Raw genomic sequence first — 16,942 nt, forward strand, 5'->3', positions numbered from 1 at the left:
TGTTCTTCACTGGTTGCCCTTTTCTCGTGGCAACAGGTCACAAATCTTGCTGCTGTGATGGCACACTGTGGAATTTCACCCAGTAGATATGGGAGTTTTTCAAAATTGGATTTGTTTTCGAATTCTTTGTGGATCTGTGTAATCTGAGGGAAATATGTCTCTCTAATATGGTCATACATTGGGCAGGAGGTTAGGAAGTGCAGCTCAGTTTCCACCTCATTTTGTGGGCAGTGAGCACATAGCCTGTCTTCTCTTGAGAGCCATGTCTGCCTACGGCGGCCTTTCTCAATAGCAAGGCTATGCTCACTGAGTCTGTACATAGTCAAGGCTTTCCTTAATTTTGGGTCAGTCACAGTGGTCAGGTATTCTGCCGCTGTGTACTCTCTGTGTAGGGCCAAATAGCATTCTAGTTTGCTCTGTTTTTTTTTGTTAATTCTTTCCAATGTGTCAAGTAGTTATCTTTTTGTTTTCTCATGATTTGGTTGGGTCTAATTGTGCTGCTGTCCTGGGGCTCTGTAGTGTGTGTTTGTGTTTGTGAACAGAGCCCCAGGACCAGCTTGCTTAGGGGACTCTTCTCCAGGTTCATCTCTCTGTAGGTGATGGCTTTGTTATGGAAGGTTTGTGAATCGCTTCCTTTTAGGTGGTTGTAGAATTTAACAGCTCTTTTCTGGATTTTGATAATAAGTGGGTATCGGCCTAATTCTGCTCTGCATGCATTATTTGGTGTTCTACGTTGTACACAGAGGATATTTTTGCAGAATTCTACGTGCAGAGACTCAATTTGGTGTTTGTCCCATTTTGTGAAGTCTTGGTTGGTGAGCGGACCCCAGACCTCACAACCATAAAGGGCAATGGGCTCTATGACTGATTCAAGTATTTTTAGCCAAATCCTAATTGGTATGTTGAAATTTATGTTTCTTTTGATGGCATAGAATGCCCTTCTTGCCTTGTCTCTCAGATCGTTCACAGCTTTGTGGAAGTTACCTGTGGTGCTGATGTTTAGGCCAAGGTATGTATAGTTTTTGTGTGCTCTAGGACAACAGTGTCTAGATGGAATTTGTATTTGTGGTCCTGGTGACTGACCTTTTTGGAACACCATTATTTTTGGTCTTACTGAGATTTACTGTCAGGGCCCAGGTCTGACAGAATCTGTGCATAAGATCTAGGTGCTGCTGTAGGCCCTCCTTGGTTGGTGACAGAAGCACCAGATCATCAGCAAACAGCAGACATTTGACTTCGGATTCTAGCAGGGGGAGGCCGGGTGCTGCAGACTCTTCTAGTGCCCGCGCCACCCGTTGATATATATGTTGAAGAGGTGGGGCTTAAGCTGCATCCCTGTCTAACCCCACGACCCTGTGTGAAGAAATGTGTGTTTTTTGCCAATTTTAACCGCACACTTGTTGTTTGTGTACATGGATTTTATAATGTCGTATGTTTTACCCCAACACCACTTTCCATCAGTTTGTATAGCAGACCCTCATGCCAGATTGAGTCGAAGGCTTTTTGAAATCAACAAAGCATGAGAAGACTTTGCCTTTGTTTTGGTTTGTTTGGTTGTCAATTAGGGTGTGCAGGGTGAATACATGGTCTGTTGTACGGTAATTTGTAAAAAGCCAATTTGACATTTGCTCAGTACATTGTTTTCATTGAGGAAGTGTACGAGTCTGCTGTTAATGATAATGCAGAGGATTTTCCCAAGGTTACTGTTGACACATATTCCACGGTAGTTATTGGGGTCAAATTTGTCTCCACTTTTGTGGATTGAGCTCACGCACTCTCTGTTCAAGCATGACCCCGCCGCCTGGGAAATGGTGAGTGTACCTATGCTCGAGGCCTCTAGTGTCATCTATGGCGAGGAGGGAGCCACTGCAGGATCTAATAACGAATTGCAGCTTCTCTCAATTACGATGAAACTGGAGAAAAAGACTTTGCTTCGATCGGTAATTTAACATTGATAAATGCATGTATTACATTTTCGTAGGTTCTTACATGTGAAGTTTTTAGTTTCTGTAAAATGGCAAACGTGTAATATTTGTATTAAGAGAAAGGTAGGTAGACGATGCAGTTTAAGAAGACAGTGTGACACGGTTTCTGTCGACCATGTATGGGCAACTCGCTGACTTCATTTTGACCTTACACCTCTCGTGACCCCTCCCCAGGCCCACAATGCTGTCCCCATGGAGTCCGGCTATGCAGCAGACGGTGAGTAACTCACTCTGGCGGAAAGGTGCCCATACTGACTGACTGACACATGGGGCAGGTGTGCCAGTGGGTTAATGTGCTAGTTAGTCACTGTTCCAATGGGCGGTTTCTGTGTAAAGTTAATATTAGTCAATGTATTGCTTTGCTATATCTGACATGATTATACTGTATTGACAAGGAGAGAAAAAGCAATTGTTCTATATTACTTCAACAGTTAACTTAAACCATGTTAAAAGTGAGCCCCCCATTGTTTTATGAATTAAATATAAGGGTATCATCTCCAGAAATGTAAATATTTTGCAAAGTGTTGATCTGAGTGTGTGTGTGTGTGTGTGTGTTTCAGAGCTGGACGCAGGCTACCACCAATATGGAGACTACCCTGGTGACATGCCCATGGATGGAGAGATGGGGATGTCCGATGTTGAATACCAAAGCGGTGGCGGCGGCATGACCTACGACATGAGGCAACCGGGATATGCTGAGCGCTACTAGGACAACGGTTAGTGCATACACCCAATAATACAGACAAATGTACCCATGCTCTTATGGTCAAGCGGCGCAGACACACGAAGACAGAGCAGCCATTAGTTACATTACACCTATTATTATAAAAACAAGTCACACACCAAGTCAACCAGTTGGACCCTTTTAATAAAGATGCTGTTCTCTCGACAGGCACTGAAGGGATGAGAGATGGGGGGGAGCAGCAGCAGAAGAAGAGGAGAGAAGCGGGGGAGCAGAAGAGGAGAGAAGCTGTGGGGGGGAGCAGAAGAGGAGAGAAGCGGGGGAGCAGAAGAAGAGGAGAAATCACAGAGAATCTTCAAATGGAGTGATGTCAATCTGTCTCTGCTCACCTCGATGTAGTATATGCAATTATCACTGACTGTGGGGCTCAGAATCTAACAGGGCTTACCTTCTGTTTTCTAAGAATGATGATGATGCACAGGTTTTTTAGTCAAGTACGTTTTAAGGTTGTGTGTGCTTTTCGGGTGGGTAATCTATGCCAAAGAGATTTTATTTTGTGACGATAATCATGTAGATTCCTTTTCGAAAACACTGCCAGAGGTGACTGGACAACGATGTGTACTATACAGCTCACATGTTTGCTTTCTTCAGCCTTTGTAATGGACACTGCTGTTTTAAACTTTCTTTTAACACTATTTGCTGTTAACATTCTTCCCACTGTGTTTCTCGAAAGTCTGCATGAGTTAATTCATGAGCTAGTAGGGAGTTAGAGATGGTACTGACTCTGTGGTGTAATATTCTTACGTTGACTCACACAGTAGAAGAGAACAACCCAATAGACGGGAGTCTACTGGAGGCCCTAAATCAAGAACCTTAGGTGGAACGCTACTGACAGGGAATTTGTCTTTCTACATAAAGGTTTTTACTTCAATTTTGTTTAAGAAAATAAAGAATATATTAAAGTACAGGCAGACTGAGTATTGATTATGATTTTACTGTAGGAATATTGAGTGTGAAATACAGAATATCTGGGGCAATGCCATACTGTTTTTTTTGTTTTGTTTTTTTTGTCGCTCTGTATAGTATATAGGCAAGTAAAGTACATTTTTCCTACCCAAATTTGGGGGAAGTACTCTTTATCCGATGAGGATGCATAATAGCTAGTGCTGCTGATGTCAGAACCGCCACTCCTCTTGGGACGGTAGTAGTTACTTACATGTATTTATCGCATCACTATCTAGCGGGATAACATTTTCAGTGGTCTCTCAGCCAAAATGGTCACATTCTCCTCAACAGCATTTTTCATCCAGACACTTTCACTACATAAAATGGTTTGTGGCTCTGAGACCAGGTAACAGAAGTTCAATGGCCTGGAGATCTGGCTATAGTATGTGATTTATAACTCAATTAGCCTACATTAATGTTCAACACATATTTCCTAAATTACAAGTGGTGTTTAAGGCTGTGATCTGGGCACATCTTAGATTTTTATTCCAGATAAAACATACAAATTCTCTCACTCAGGATGCTAAATTCAACAAAACCAAAAATGTTGTTTGCTGTAGGTAAAGCAGAGTAGAAAAATAAATAAATGCCATTTTATTTAAGGTCACTGAAATTGTGTTTGATTTGCACAGCAGTGTGTCACAGATTTAAAATCTGCGTGACTGCAATGAATTATCAAGATAAAAATAGAAGGGAGGGTGGGTAACTCAACATCCTACCAGGGCTTCCACTAAAACCAGGTAGTATGGGATTACTGATTTCTAAATCGAGTATCAAGTCTGGAGCGAACACGTTGCACTGCAACGTGAACGTACTTCTAACACCGCAATGCCAAAATCAACTAGATGGAATTCTGGCCTGAGTTTCAAATTGGAGGCTGCTCTACCTGACACGGGCACACTCATCATTCCCAACCCTAAACCCTGGGTAAAGAGGGTTAGAAAATGTGGAGTAGAATGTATGCAGATGGGTCAGTGTACCAGAGGAGACACTGTAGAAGGACAGAGTGCCAGCCAGTCCAGATACACTCCTCTGTTCGAATAAGACGAGGGAGCAGGTAAAGCAATACTCCTAGCATTATGGAAGGCGACGCAACTGTTGTCAGAGCATCGCAAACTCCAGGACTTGTCATTACGTCGAAGCCAACAGTCAAACTCCACTTCTGCCGATGTTTCTCTGTCACTCCCATTTCCTCTTCGATCCGACTCCCAATAACTGCGCCTATTCAGACCCTCTTTACACAGCACCTGCCAACAGCCCTCACATCTCTCTGGGTGATCAGGATACGGCTGCTCTTCTCTCCCCCATGTTCCCCTCTGACAGAGTTTTCTGTGTGCCGTGTTTGCGTCCAGTGTTGGCTCACAGGCATCTAATGGAAGGACACGATTATTAGTATTTTGTTTCATTACTGTCCTTTTAATCTTTCTATCCAACAAATAAACATTTTCAAGTATTCTCACTGAATCATTTGTGTTTGTAGCTTTCAAGAGAAATTAAGTCACATTTTCTTAGGCCAGATTTTATCCAGCGTTCTGCATCATGGTTCACACTGTAAAAGCAGAACACAAGACAGTGGTTGAGAAACACATAGGGAAGATCTCAATTGCATAATGCTTGCGTCTTCATCTCCTCAAAACCCATTTGAGGAGGTCAGAGGGGAGAAACTTCTGGCTTTCTCATCCAATGGGCTTTGAGAACGAGACGAGAGGATTATTCAATTGAGGTCTTCCCATACAGTACAACAAAGGCCGGGCAACAATCAATTATGATCATATACATATTGCATACCAGAATTCAGGAGTGAAGCTGCTCTGCTGGACTGGAGGGTCTAAACTGCAGACATTCAGGTTAGTAAAATCAGTTTATGATATTAAAATTACTAAAGTAAACTCACATTTTAAGCATCAAACAGTTTGTTACTAGATTTTCACTCTATGTGGATCGAGGCGGATCACACTCTAGCCTACTTCCAAACAACAACTTAGTGTAAAATTCATATTATTTGCAGTTTGTCCGTCTGTGGAGTCGCAAAGGAAGGCTGTGCTTCTCCAGCTGAAGTGCTGCCGTCCAAACCTTCATGTGAGAAAGCTGGACCTGAGCTACAATCACCCAGGAGACTCCGGGGTGAAGCTGCACTCTGCCATACTGGAGGATCCACAATGTACACTGAGAAAAACTCAGGTATACAAATTCAAAGTGACTAGCAGCTGCTGGTCGGGAGGTTATCCAGATGTGAGCATAGGGAAGCAGATTCCCTGAATGAGGTTTGTCAGCAGCACTTCCACTGAGGTTGACTTTGAAACATCACACCAGACCATCAAATACAAACAGCACATTATAGTTGTTGAAGTCTGAGATTGCGGACTTTTATTTCCATTTTTTTTTAAATCAGCTCTTGAAAAGGAAGTGAAAATATCAACTGGATATCTTGATTGGCTTTTCCTTCAGCCCAGTCCAGAATTAACTTCTGCCAATGCCAGCAACTCCCTTTGTCAGGACAGTTCTGTTGGTTTGTCTTGCTCAGGTAAGGGTTCAAAGATGTCATTGCATTTTGAACGGTGTCTCTTGTGTTGCTGATCTCCTGGATGCTGTCTCAATCTGTCTCACCTCATGTTCATTATTGCCCTCTCCACTTCCACCCTCTGTGAATGTAGAGCTCGGTGTAGATCTGATTGAGAAGTGTTGGGTTTCCTTGTGTAGCCATTCCTTCAAACACGCATTCAAACTTCCTTTTGTTAAAGTTGAGTTTAGGTTGACACACAGCAAGCTCACCTAAAAGATCTGAAAATGACAAGGACAAATGTACTTTGAAGCATACTATTAAAGGCATAGTACTTTTAATACATTTTTGTACATCAAGCCAACTGTTTGTGGGCATATTAAAGATCTTACTGTTCTCCAGTGTGTCAGTGAGCGCTTTCTGGTTCATGTTCCTCAGGATGTGCAGTGTGATCTTCAGAGCCCCCTCTCTGGCACTGCTCTCCTGGTTCTCATCTTCACCATACACCACCACCCTTCCCCTGACTGTTAGAGCATTCTGGGTGATCTGGACTCCGAATCTTCTTGAACTTCTTCAATTAACTCTTTACAAATGTGATGACTTGGTCTTCAACTAACTGGAATAGGCAAAAACAGGACTTAATATGTAAAGAACAAACATTTATCTGAAAGTTTAATGCTGTAATCATATTTCATCATTTGTATTTCCTGGTGGGTCATTGAGCCTGGTGGGGTTTAAAGACTACATACAGTAGTCAGAGGTTAAAGGTCACAAAGATATCACAAAACTATCCATTCACTTTTAAACTGTAAGACGTGAGTCAGCTCACCTTGAATATGGAGGACATGTCTGCCGTGGACCGGCCACGGGGAATGTCTGACTCCGATCTCTCTTGCAGGTCTCTGCATACATGACATAACACGCATCACAAGTGCTACCTTATCGATGATCATCATCCCCCCAGAAAGTATCTGGCACATGGTGGAATACAGCAATTGTCTGTCTAGCTCTAAGATCTAAAGCACTCACCTTTGATCAGTAGAAATGCCTTCCTACCCGAATTGTGTTTTAGGATGAACCATTGACCAGTCACTCTTAAAGGACTCAAAGCTTGGTCCAGGAGAATTGGCTCTCTCCTCTTGGATCCTGTCAGCAGAAAACTTAGCCCTAAGGTCAAACATAAGGGAGTCCTGACTCCATGCTTTAATGTGGAGACATAAAGATGATAAAAGAGGGGACCGTGATAAATTCTTACGCATGCCCAGTGTTCCCATCCCTGAAGTGTTCTTGATGTCCCATTGACTGGTCACTGTTCGTGGACAGAACTGGTCTCTGCTGCTGGGCCCCGTAAAGAAGCACATTCAATGTAACTCATAAAACTACAGGACGTTGGTGATTTACTGTTTGCTTCAAAATATTGATTAGAAACAAATGAGCAGAACAAGAGAACACAAACCAGAAAGGCTTTTGATCAGTAGATATATTTTCTGTCATGAAGTTGAACGGAGGATCAATAGACATGTCTGTTTGCATGGACAGACAGCTGGGTACAGGTGAGACTGGTCTCTCCTGCTGGATTTGGCTTCAACACAACAGAGACAGATCTTCGGTCAATATTATCTTCTGCCTTAGCCTGGGTTCCAATCTGTTTGTGCCATTACGCCATTCCTTGCCACTCCTTGTATGCCAAGGAGTGACATGATGGCACAAACAGATTAGTACCCAGGCTACTTCTGCCTTATAATATAATATCACTTCTGAGCTCTACAATTAATATCAATATTTGTGATAGATTTGCTGTTTGGAATCTGTCAGTCCCATACATACAACTCACCTTCCAGCTTCATTGTAAATGTCAATTCCATCAGAGTGACATTTCTTTGTAGGCACTGCCCACCTCCGCTTTCTCCCCAGAGACTCCTTTTAGAGCCAGTATGCTCATACGGTGTAGAGAGAATAGAATTGGGATGGCAGTTAAAGGCCCACTCTTTCATTTGGAAAACAACATTGCGGCAGCTCACCACTTGGTTTACTATAATGCATCACGTTCATATTAATATCAGCATTGTAACTATCCAAGCTAATACAGTCAACCGTGTTTATCATATGGCATTGCTTATGAAAACTGCTAAGAATAATAAAAGCTGCACTACATTATAGTTGAGATGTTCTTCGAGTGTTGGCAAGCAGGCGGTTTGTAGTTTTCACCCATGTTGAAATGGGATTTCCACCCCGTCACAAACTGTGTAGAACACGTTAAAGGATATCGCCACTAACTTCGCACGACAGCTTTCCGCAGTTCGGGCGATTTATCATGTTTACTATCTTTATAAATACACGTTGTTCAGTATTTTATTTAATATGACTGCCATGTGGGATAGAGTAAAATGTATTGCTATCCTGATCAGGTGGTCATGAACACAGGCATTTAGGCTGTTGCTGGTTCTGACAGAAATCTACAAATAAAAATTTCTGTTACAGGAAATTGCATTTTGCAGGCTATAGGCCTGGGCTGTCTTGGAGGTACCCATGCTCAAGTGTGAATCCAGAATAATAAATAAAACTTCCTATATAATGCAACCTGATGGTAGGTATCTTAACTACAGCATGCTATTCAGATGGACCACAAAGGAGAAAACAGAAATTGCACCTGAACTCACAATATGGATGACTTGATCTGTGTTGATACAGTTTCCAAATTAAAACTCAAACCTCGGCTTCAACAGTTGAAAGTGCACTGTGCAATTATTGTGGGTACTGTATTCAATTAGCTACTGAAGGACTTACCTTTCTTGTTTGCTTCCCCCGGCTGTTTGGTTGTCAATGGATTATCTGTCTTAAATATTTTACTTTCACTTGTTGTCATTGCACCCGTTTTCGTGCACTGCATATTTCACGGAAAGCTCATTAATAGCAGGCAGGCCTTTAATTTATTTTTAATAAGGACTAAGGCTAGATTTCCTAAAAAGTTAATGATTTATCATTATCAAAAGTTCATGATTCATCATGATTAACAAAAAAAAATAGTAGACCTCTTGCTGAATTAAAATAAGAGCAACAAAAATTTTTTTTTAAAGTTTGTACATTAATTTATTACAACATAAATGTACACAAGGTTTTCACCCCCCAAAAATAAATGAGCATTAAAACTCAAGTTAAAAGCAGCTGGTCAGTTTGACTGACCATTTGAAATGTTTCCAGTCCATGTTAATCTGTCAATAAAAATCTAACAAATTGCTGCATTTCCCATTGTTCTGAAAAGGGAGGTCATAGTTGGATATGCATCACCCCACCAGAAAAAAAAGGAATCCCAAAACAAACAAAATAAGGCACAAATAAAGGTGAAAGGTCATGGTAGGCCAGCAGTCAGGATACTGCCCAGCAGGGTGCGATCCTTCAGAGCATTCTCCACATCCCTCTCCTCAATCTTCAGAGAAACCTTGGTGAGGCGAGCCTCCTTGGCTTTTTTTCAGGGCAAAGATGCCCCGGCTCTCCAGCAGACTGCAGAGGGAGAGGCACTCGCCCTGGCCCACGCCGCCCACACGTCTCTTGGCACACAGACGGCTGTACACCTCGTGGAGCTGAGGGATAGAGAAGAGTCAGACTTGAGAAATAATTGGTACTGACCTTCAGCAACCCAATGACTTTCAGTGGTAACCAGGTCAGTGCAAGAGAAAACGTCTGTAACTGTCGTCTATGTTTAATTCTTACTAGCTACCTAGACTTGTATGATGCATGTACACTGAGTGTACAAAACATTAGGAACACCTTCCTAATATTTCACCCCATTTCCCCCTCAATTCGTCAGGGCATGGACTCTACAAGGTGTCGAAAGCTTTCCACAGAGATGTTGACTACAATGCGTTCTATTTCTTTGGGTGGTGGGACCATTCTTGACACACACAGGAAACAGCTGAGCGTGAAAAACCCAGCAGCGTTGCAGTTCTTGACACAAACTGGTGCAACTGGCACCTACTACCATACCCTGTTCAAAAGCACTTCAATATTTTGTCTTGCCTATTCCTCCTCAATGGCAAACAGACAATTGAGTCATGGATTGTGTAAGGCAAAAAAATTGATTCTTTAACCTGTCTCCTCCCCGTCATCTACACTAATTGAAGTGGATTTAGCAAGTGACATCAATAAGGAATCATAGCTTTCACCTGGACAGTCTGTCATGGAAAGAGCAGGCGTTCTTAATCTTTTGTACACTCGGTGTATATCAAGGTGTATTAGAAAATGATCAACAGCAAAAAAACAAAATGTTTGCTCTCAATTTACAAACTTGTCTTGTAGTACTGTGTTGGCACCAATGCAGTGCCCATCTCTCACCTTGCCCAGTGGGATCTCTTTGTTCTTGCCGTTGCGGGTAAGCAGTAGCAGACAGCAGACCAGGAGTTTCTGCTGGATGGGGAAGCTCTCTCCCTCTGACGAGGACATGCGGTCCCCATACACCTCCGACAGCACCCTGGCCACCTGGGGCACGCTCACACGAGACACCGCCGTTTCTGCTGCTGCCTTTCTGTCGTCAGATTCCACAAGCTCTACAGCTCTCCTGTAACACAGAGGAACCGGCTTCATGACACTTTCTGTTCTCAAACAAAACTTCAACCAGTTAACCCACTGTTCCCCGGGCGCCGAAGACATGGATGTCGATGAAGGCAGCGCTCCTGATTCGGAGAGGTTTGGGTTGAATGCGGAAGACATTTCAGTTCAATGCATTCAAATTGTACAACTGACTAGGTATCCCCCTTTTCCCTTCCCGTACCAACTCTCCGAGACCACTTATAACTAGCCGTAGTAAAACGCACATTTTTGGTTGCTCATATTTGATCTTACATTTCTTTTCATGGGCAATCCAAAGGTGTCCTAAGAAGTCATCATTGCAACCAACATGTTATTTATTATTAATACAGTGTATCTAAGATATTTCGTCAATTCATTCCCTTACCGGCAGATATCCAGAACTTTGCGTGCGTCTCCCGACACAGCAGACACCTTCCCACAAAACTGCACGGCCGATGCGTCTAGTAACCCCTCTCCGGACACATGTCGGAGTCTGTCCTGTACGATGGCGGCGAGCTCCTGGCGGCTGTAGGGAGGGAAGTGTAACAGCTGGGGCCGACAACGAGGCAGGGCCTGGAGCCTGGGGAGGATCCTGTCCGTCAGGTCCAGAGCGTTGGCGATACCTAGAATGGCACGACACCGTCATTACACCTGCCTGCATACAGGAAGACCTAACGACAGCCCATATGAGGAAATGGCTGAGAGTTGAATGGATGGAATTTAAATATAGGAGACGGGCAGATGTGTATATGAAGTTTTAGGGTGAAATCTTCAGATGAATCCTTAGATATTAACTAGAAATTGTAACGTCCAATAAAATGTGTATACCAGAGACAGTGTATATTGTTTAACAGTGTATATTAGGGGGTTCTTACCAATGAGACAGAGACGGGACTTGGGCAGGTACGGCCACTCAAAGATGGTGTAGAGAACATCTTGGTTCTTGCTGTCCAACTGGTCCATTTCATCCAGGACTAGAAGACTGGGGAGAGAAGGAGAAAGAAGGTTAATAGACCAAAATTATCGGTCGGCAAAATGCAATTCCTTTCTCAAATATTTGTGGGTTTTTTAACGGTGTAAATTCAGAGTTGTTGGATAAAGAAAAACTCTACTTTTACCTTTGCGAAAGTGTCATGGATTTCAATTATAGTTCAGGGTTATGGTTTGGCACAGTAGCTAGATACTTACACAGTAGGCCCCGTGCTGGTCAGCAGTTTCTGCAACTTGGTGTCAGTGTGGCCCCCAGAGGCCCCCAGTTTCTCTGCCAGCAGGGGGAAGATGGCGTGGGAGCTACGCAGAGCCATACAGTTGATCACCACTGTCTGAATCTCCTTCAGTTCATCCTGGATCAAGAGAGGAAATAGTTAAATTCACGTAACAGAAATCAATGGGGTTAAATTTACACAGGGTTCAGGGCTGTACACAAGGGGTGGAATTAAGTGATTCTGCACCTTATGGTAGAGGTATTGGGATCCACTCAAGAGCCAACACTAGGCTAATGAGTGTTTGAATCCTGTCAAGGCAACAGATCCAATGCTAGGCTAATGCTAACAATTAACCCATCATTAACAAAGCGGAGACTAATGCAACCAGTGATGCTAACCGTCATCTCCTGCAACACACAGTTGAGGCAAGCGGTCTTGCCAGTGCCGGGGCTCCAGAGATGTAGAGGCTGGCTGGGCTGGCCTTTAGGGTCTTGTCCTCCAGGAAGGAGCGGATTGAGGACCTCTCAGCCTCCCGGGATAGCAGGCGCTCTGGGACAGCCGTGTGGAGGGCCTGCTTCACACTATGGAACTTAGACTCTGGAGAGGGATGGAGAGAGGGAGAAGGGGTTCATAGTTTGCCTTAAGTCTATATGAAGTGAACATTAGAACAATGAACAAATCAAATAAAGGCACACATATCTCTTTGGAGTTGAACGCTTTCATTTGCACTTGAGAAAAAGCTACGAGGAAGAGAACGTGAGGGAGGAAAAAAAGGAAGAGAACGTGAGAAAGACATGTCTTACTTTCAGCAAAGAGGCCGACCACCGTGCCCTCTGATCGGGGACATGATGGGCTCCCACTGGGGATCTCATGGAGTCTGCTGGGGGAGGCCCTGGGGTGGGAGAGGCGCTGCCGTTTTGGTGACAGGGGGGTCAGTAGACTCCTCTGGGATAGAACAGGGGAGTTCTCATCAAAGCCCAGCTTGCGGGGGGAGGCCAGGTTAAGACAGGGCTGTTTGGGAGGAGAGCCCAGTAGGTTGGCACTGAGGTTACAGCCATTTTCATCTCCTGAGAAACACACAGAAAACGCATGGTTAGGTTAGAAACAAGATGTCTGTCTTTCGGATAGCATGTCACGTTTGCATCAAGAGTTGAAAAAATTACTTAGGTTTCGAGCATGGTGGTTTACCTGCTTAAATGTTGCACAGAATATGTAAAAATCACAAATGACCTAAAGTGGTTTATCAGCTTAAATGTTGCACAGAATTTGTAAAAAATCACTAATGACCTAAAGTGGTTCAGCAGTTTAAAATGTTGCACAGAATATGTAAAGACCACAAATGACCTAAAGTGGTTTATCATCTTAAATGTTGCACAGAATATATAAAAAATGAATAAATCACAAATTACCCAAAGTTTTAGACAGTGAAACACTTTCAAAGTTGTGTATAATAACACAATCCCATACCTGTGCGTTTGCGAGGGCTGAGGGGTTTTCTTGGAGTCCGCCTTGGGCACAGAGTTATGCCTTTGAGTGCCATGGGCCTGCTTGAGCGGGGCATTAGCTGGATCTTCTCTGGAAGGGGCTGCGGTTTAGGAGACTCCACGGAGCAGAGGGACTGGGTCTTTGTCTGGGATGTGCTCTTGGTGCTTTTTAAGTCAACCCTGGAGGACTTGCATCTGGGGAACTGGAGGATGGGCTGAGCCTGGGAACGTGTGCTGGGCATCTTTGCTGTGAGCACTTAGCGTGCAAATGTGTTTCAAAAGACTAAAGGGGGAAGAGATAAGGTCAGCCATTGTGACAACACCCATGAATAGATAGACTGCAAGAAAAACTATTATCTTATGATCAAGAGTGATTTGAAATGAGTAGATTTCTTTAGAGGTACGAAACCACATAATAGCAAATGATTACCATCCATCCTAGCTATCAGGTCTCCCCTGATCAAATTAGTTTCAGTATTTTCCACACAAGTTAATGTCATTACTGTTAAGCATGACTCTTTATCTTTGCACGGTTGTGTAAAAAACAACAACAAAAAAAACACCATTACAAAAGATAAGGGCCATCAATCACAATGGTGTGAATTCTCAGTAACTACTGTATCTGCAGACTCAATGGCGACAACAATTCAATTCAATTCAAGGGCTTTATTGGCATGGGAAACATGTGTTAACATTGCCAAAGCAAGTGAGGTAGACAACATACAAAGTGAATATATAAAGTGAAAAACAACAAAAATTAACAGTAAACATTACACATACAGAAGTTTCAAAACAGTAAAGACATTACAAATGTCATATTATAAATATATAGTGTTTTAACAATGTACAAATGGTTAAAGGACACAAGATCAAATAAATAAGCATAAATATGGGTGTATTTACAATGGTGTTTGTTCTTCACTGGTTGCCCTTTTCTCGTGGCAACAGGTCACAAATCTTGCTGCTGTGATGGCACACTGTGGAATTTCACCCAGTAGATATGGGAGTTTTTCAAAATTGGATTTGTTTTCGAATTCTTTGTGGATCTGTGTAATCTGAGGGAAATATGTCTCTCTAATATGGTCATACATTGGGCAGGAGGTTAGGAAGTGCAGCTCAGTTTCCACCTCATTTTGTGGGCAGTGAGCACATAGCCTGTCTTCTCTTGAGAGCCATGTCTGCCTACGGCGGCCTTTCTCAATAGCAAGGCTATGCTCACTGAGTCTGTACATAGTCAAGGCTTTCCTTAATTTTGGGTCAGTCACAGTGGTCAGGTATTCTGCCGCTGTGTACTCTCTGTGTAGGGCCAAATAGCATTCTAGTTTGCTCTGTTTTTTTGTTAATTCTTTCCAATGTGTCAAGTAGTTATCTTTTTGTTTTCTCATGATTTGGTTGGGTCTAATTGTGCTGCTGTCCTGGGGCTCTGTAGTGTGTGTTTGTGTTTGTGAACAGAGCCCCAGGACCAGCTTGCTTAGGGACTCTTCTCCAGGTTCATCTCTCTGTAGGTGATGGCTTTGTTATGGAAGGTTTGTGAATCGCTTCCTTTTAGGTGGTTGTAGAATTTAACAGCTCTTTTCTGGATTTTGATAATAAGTGGGTATCGGCCTAATTCTGCTCTGCATGCATTATTTGGTGTTCTACGTTGTACACGGAGGATATTTTTGCAGAATTCTACGTGCAGAGTCTCAATTTGGTGTTTGTCCCATTTTGTGAAGTCTTGGTTGGTGAGCGGACCCCAGACCTCACAACCATAAAGGGCAATGGGCTCTATGACTGATTCAAGTATTTTTAGCCAAATCCTAATTGGTATGTTGAAATGTATGTTTCTTTTGATGGCATAGAATGCCCTTCTTGCCTTGTCTCTCAGATCGTTCACAGCTTTGTGGAAGTTACCTGTGGTGCTGATGTTTAGGCCAAGGTATGTATAGTTTTTTGTGTGCTCTAGGACAACAGTGTCTAGATGGAATTTGTATTTGTGGTCCTGGTGACTGGACCTTTTTTGGAACACCATTATTTTGGTCTTACTGAGATTTACTGTCAGGGCCCAGGTCTGACAGAATCTGTGCATAAGATCTAGGTGCTGCTGTAGGCCCTCCTTGGTTGGTGACAGAAGCACCAGATCATCAGCAAACAGCAGACATTTGACTTCGGATTCTAGCAGGGGAGGCCGGGTGCTGCAGACTCTTCTAGTGCCCGCGCCAATTCGTTGATATATATTTGAAGAGGGTGGGGCTTAAGCTGCATCCCTGTCTAACCCCACGACCCTGTGTGAAGAAATGTGTGTTTTTTGCCAATTTTAACCGCACACTTGTTGTTTGTGTACATGGATTTTATAATGTCGTATGTTTTACCCCCAACACCACTTTCCATCAGTTTGTATAGCAGACCCTCATGCCAGATTGAGTCGAAGGCTTTTTTTGAAATCAACAAAGCATGAGAAGACTTTGCCTTTGTTTTGGTTTGTTTGGTTGTCAATTAGGGTGTGCAGGGTGAATACATGGTCTGTTGTACGGTAATTTGGTAAAAAGCCAATTTGACATTTGCTCAGTACATTGTTTTCATTGAGGAAGTGTACGAGTCTGCTGTTAATGATAATGCAGAGGATTTTCCCAAGGTTACTGTTGACACATATTCCACGGGAAGATGCCAGAGCTAAGTATGATGTTAAAGAGTTTTAGTATAGCCAATTGGAATGACAACAATACGTGTCCTCATGTGTGGCGCCAACAGCATAACTATTATTAAACATTGAAATGGTGTAAAATACCACAAAGAAAACATGACATATATTTATTGGTGTATTCGACAAAACTGTTTTATATCTGACTAACTAGTTCAACTTTACGATTTGACCAAACCCCCCCAGTACGCAACCGCAACTCGCTCGCCAACATATCTCCCTTAAAATTCTGACAAAACATTCAACAATATCTCGTCAAATCAAACGTAATGCTACACATGCATTGAAAGTAGTGATACCTTATTTTAGTTCCTAATTAAGAAGTATTCGTCCTGATGGATTTCGTGTGGTGTCTCCGACGCGTTCTAGTCTAAGAAACAAAACTTGCGCCAAATGTCTCCAAACTCCTCCCCCAGTCGGCTGGACTTCCCGCCGCTAAGGTCTGATTTGTCTGTCTTGTGTCATTTTGTTATTTCCCAGGCTCTCATTGGTTCATCTTCGATTGTCAGGAGCGCCAGTGTCTACGTCACACACGTACATGGTGGCGGGAGTTTCAATAATATATATTTCGGCGGACTGGATATTTCCCGGGAAATTCAGCATTGTCTGGTGTAACATTTGACACAATATTCTCTGGTGTTGTTAGTAACTTGATTGCAGTTTGAGATTTTTACTATAATTTATGCATATGTGCTCTGGTAAACATGTAATGTGTGTAACTGTACAACCAACTAATTTGAGTTCTTTATGTTTCTGTGTCCGCTATATCAATCATTAACTTCCAAAATAAACTGTAAATTGCATTTGCAAGAAGCTTAAAATATGATTGACATGG

General features: G+C 42.8%; 2 long non-coding RNA genes, 1 other non-coding gene and 1 pseudogene across 7 annotated transcripts; 1 reads left to right on the plus strand and 3 right to left on the minus strand.

The window, feature by feature from the left end:
* The first annotated feature begins 1,757 nt into the window (after positions 1-1,757).
* LOC121840342 lies at positions 1,758-2,904 on the plus strand. Its single transcript, XR_006079519.1, has 4 exons — positions 1,758-1,811; positions 2,160-2,202; positions 2,546-2,701; positions 2,878-2,904. It is a non-coding gene; the product is annotated as an uncharacterized LOC121840342 (long non-coding RNA).
* A 1,231-nt stretch (positions 2,905-4,135) lies between these two features.
* LOC112265219 lies at positions 4,136-9,060 on the minus strand. Of its 5 annotated transcripts, none has more exons than XR_006079530.1 (10): positions 8,007-9,060; positions 7,629-7,754; positions 7,428-7,507; positions 7,202-7,339; positions 7,002-7,074; positions 6,565-6,788; positions 6,280-6,453; positions 5,461-5,505; positions 5,133-5,221; positions 4,136-5,041 (listed from the first exon to the last, which is right to left on the minus strand). It is a non-coding gene; the product is annotated as an uncharacterized LOC112265219 (long non-coding RNA). The 5 variants fall into 5 exon arrangements; XR_006079531.1 differs by having other exon boundaries at positions 7,428-7,510; XR_006079532.1 differs by having other exon boundaries at positions 5,175-5,221; positions 7,202-7,318; positions 8,007-9,059.
* Positions 9,061-9,254: 194 nt separating this feature from the next.
* On the minus strand, positions 9,255-16,879 carry LOC112265221 (annotated as a pseudogene).
* LOC121840799 lies at positions 10,991-11,061 on the minus strand. Its single transcript, XR_006079946.1, has one exon. It is a non-coding gene; the product is annotated as a small nucleolar RNA SNORD58 (small nucleolar RNA).
* Positions 16,880-16,942: the final 63 nt, after the last annotated feature.

The sequence above is a fragment of the Oncorhynchus tshawytscha genome, linkage group LG02, assembly GCF_018296145.1.
Source record: "Oncorhynchus tshawytscha isolate Ot180627B linkage group LG02, Otsh_v2.0, whole genome shotgun sequence".
Classification (NCBI taxonomy): Eukaryota; Metazoa; Chordata; class Actinopteri; order Salmoniformes; family Salmonidae; genus Oncorhynchus; species Oncorhynchus tshawytscha.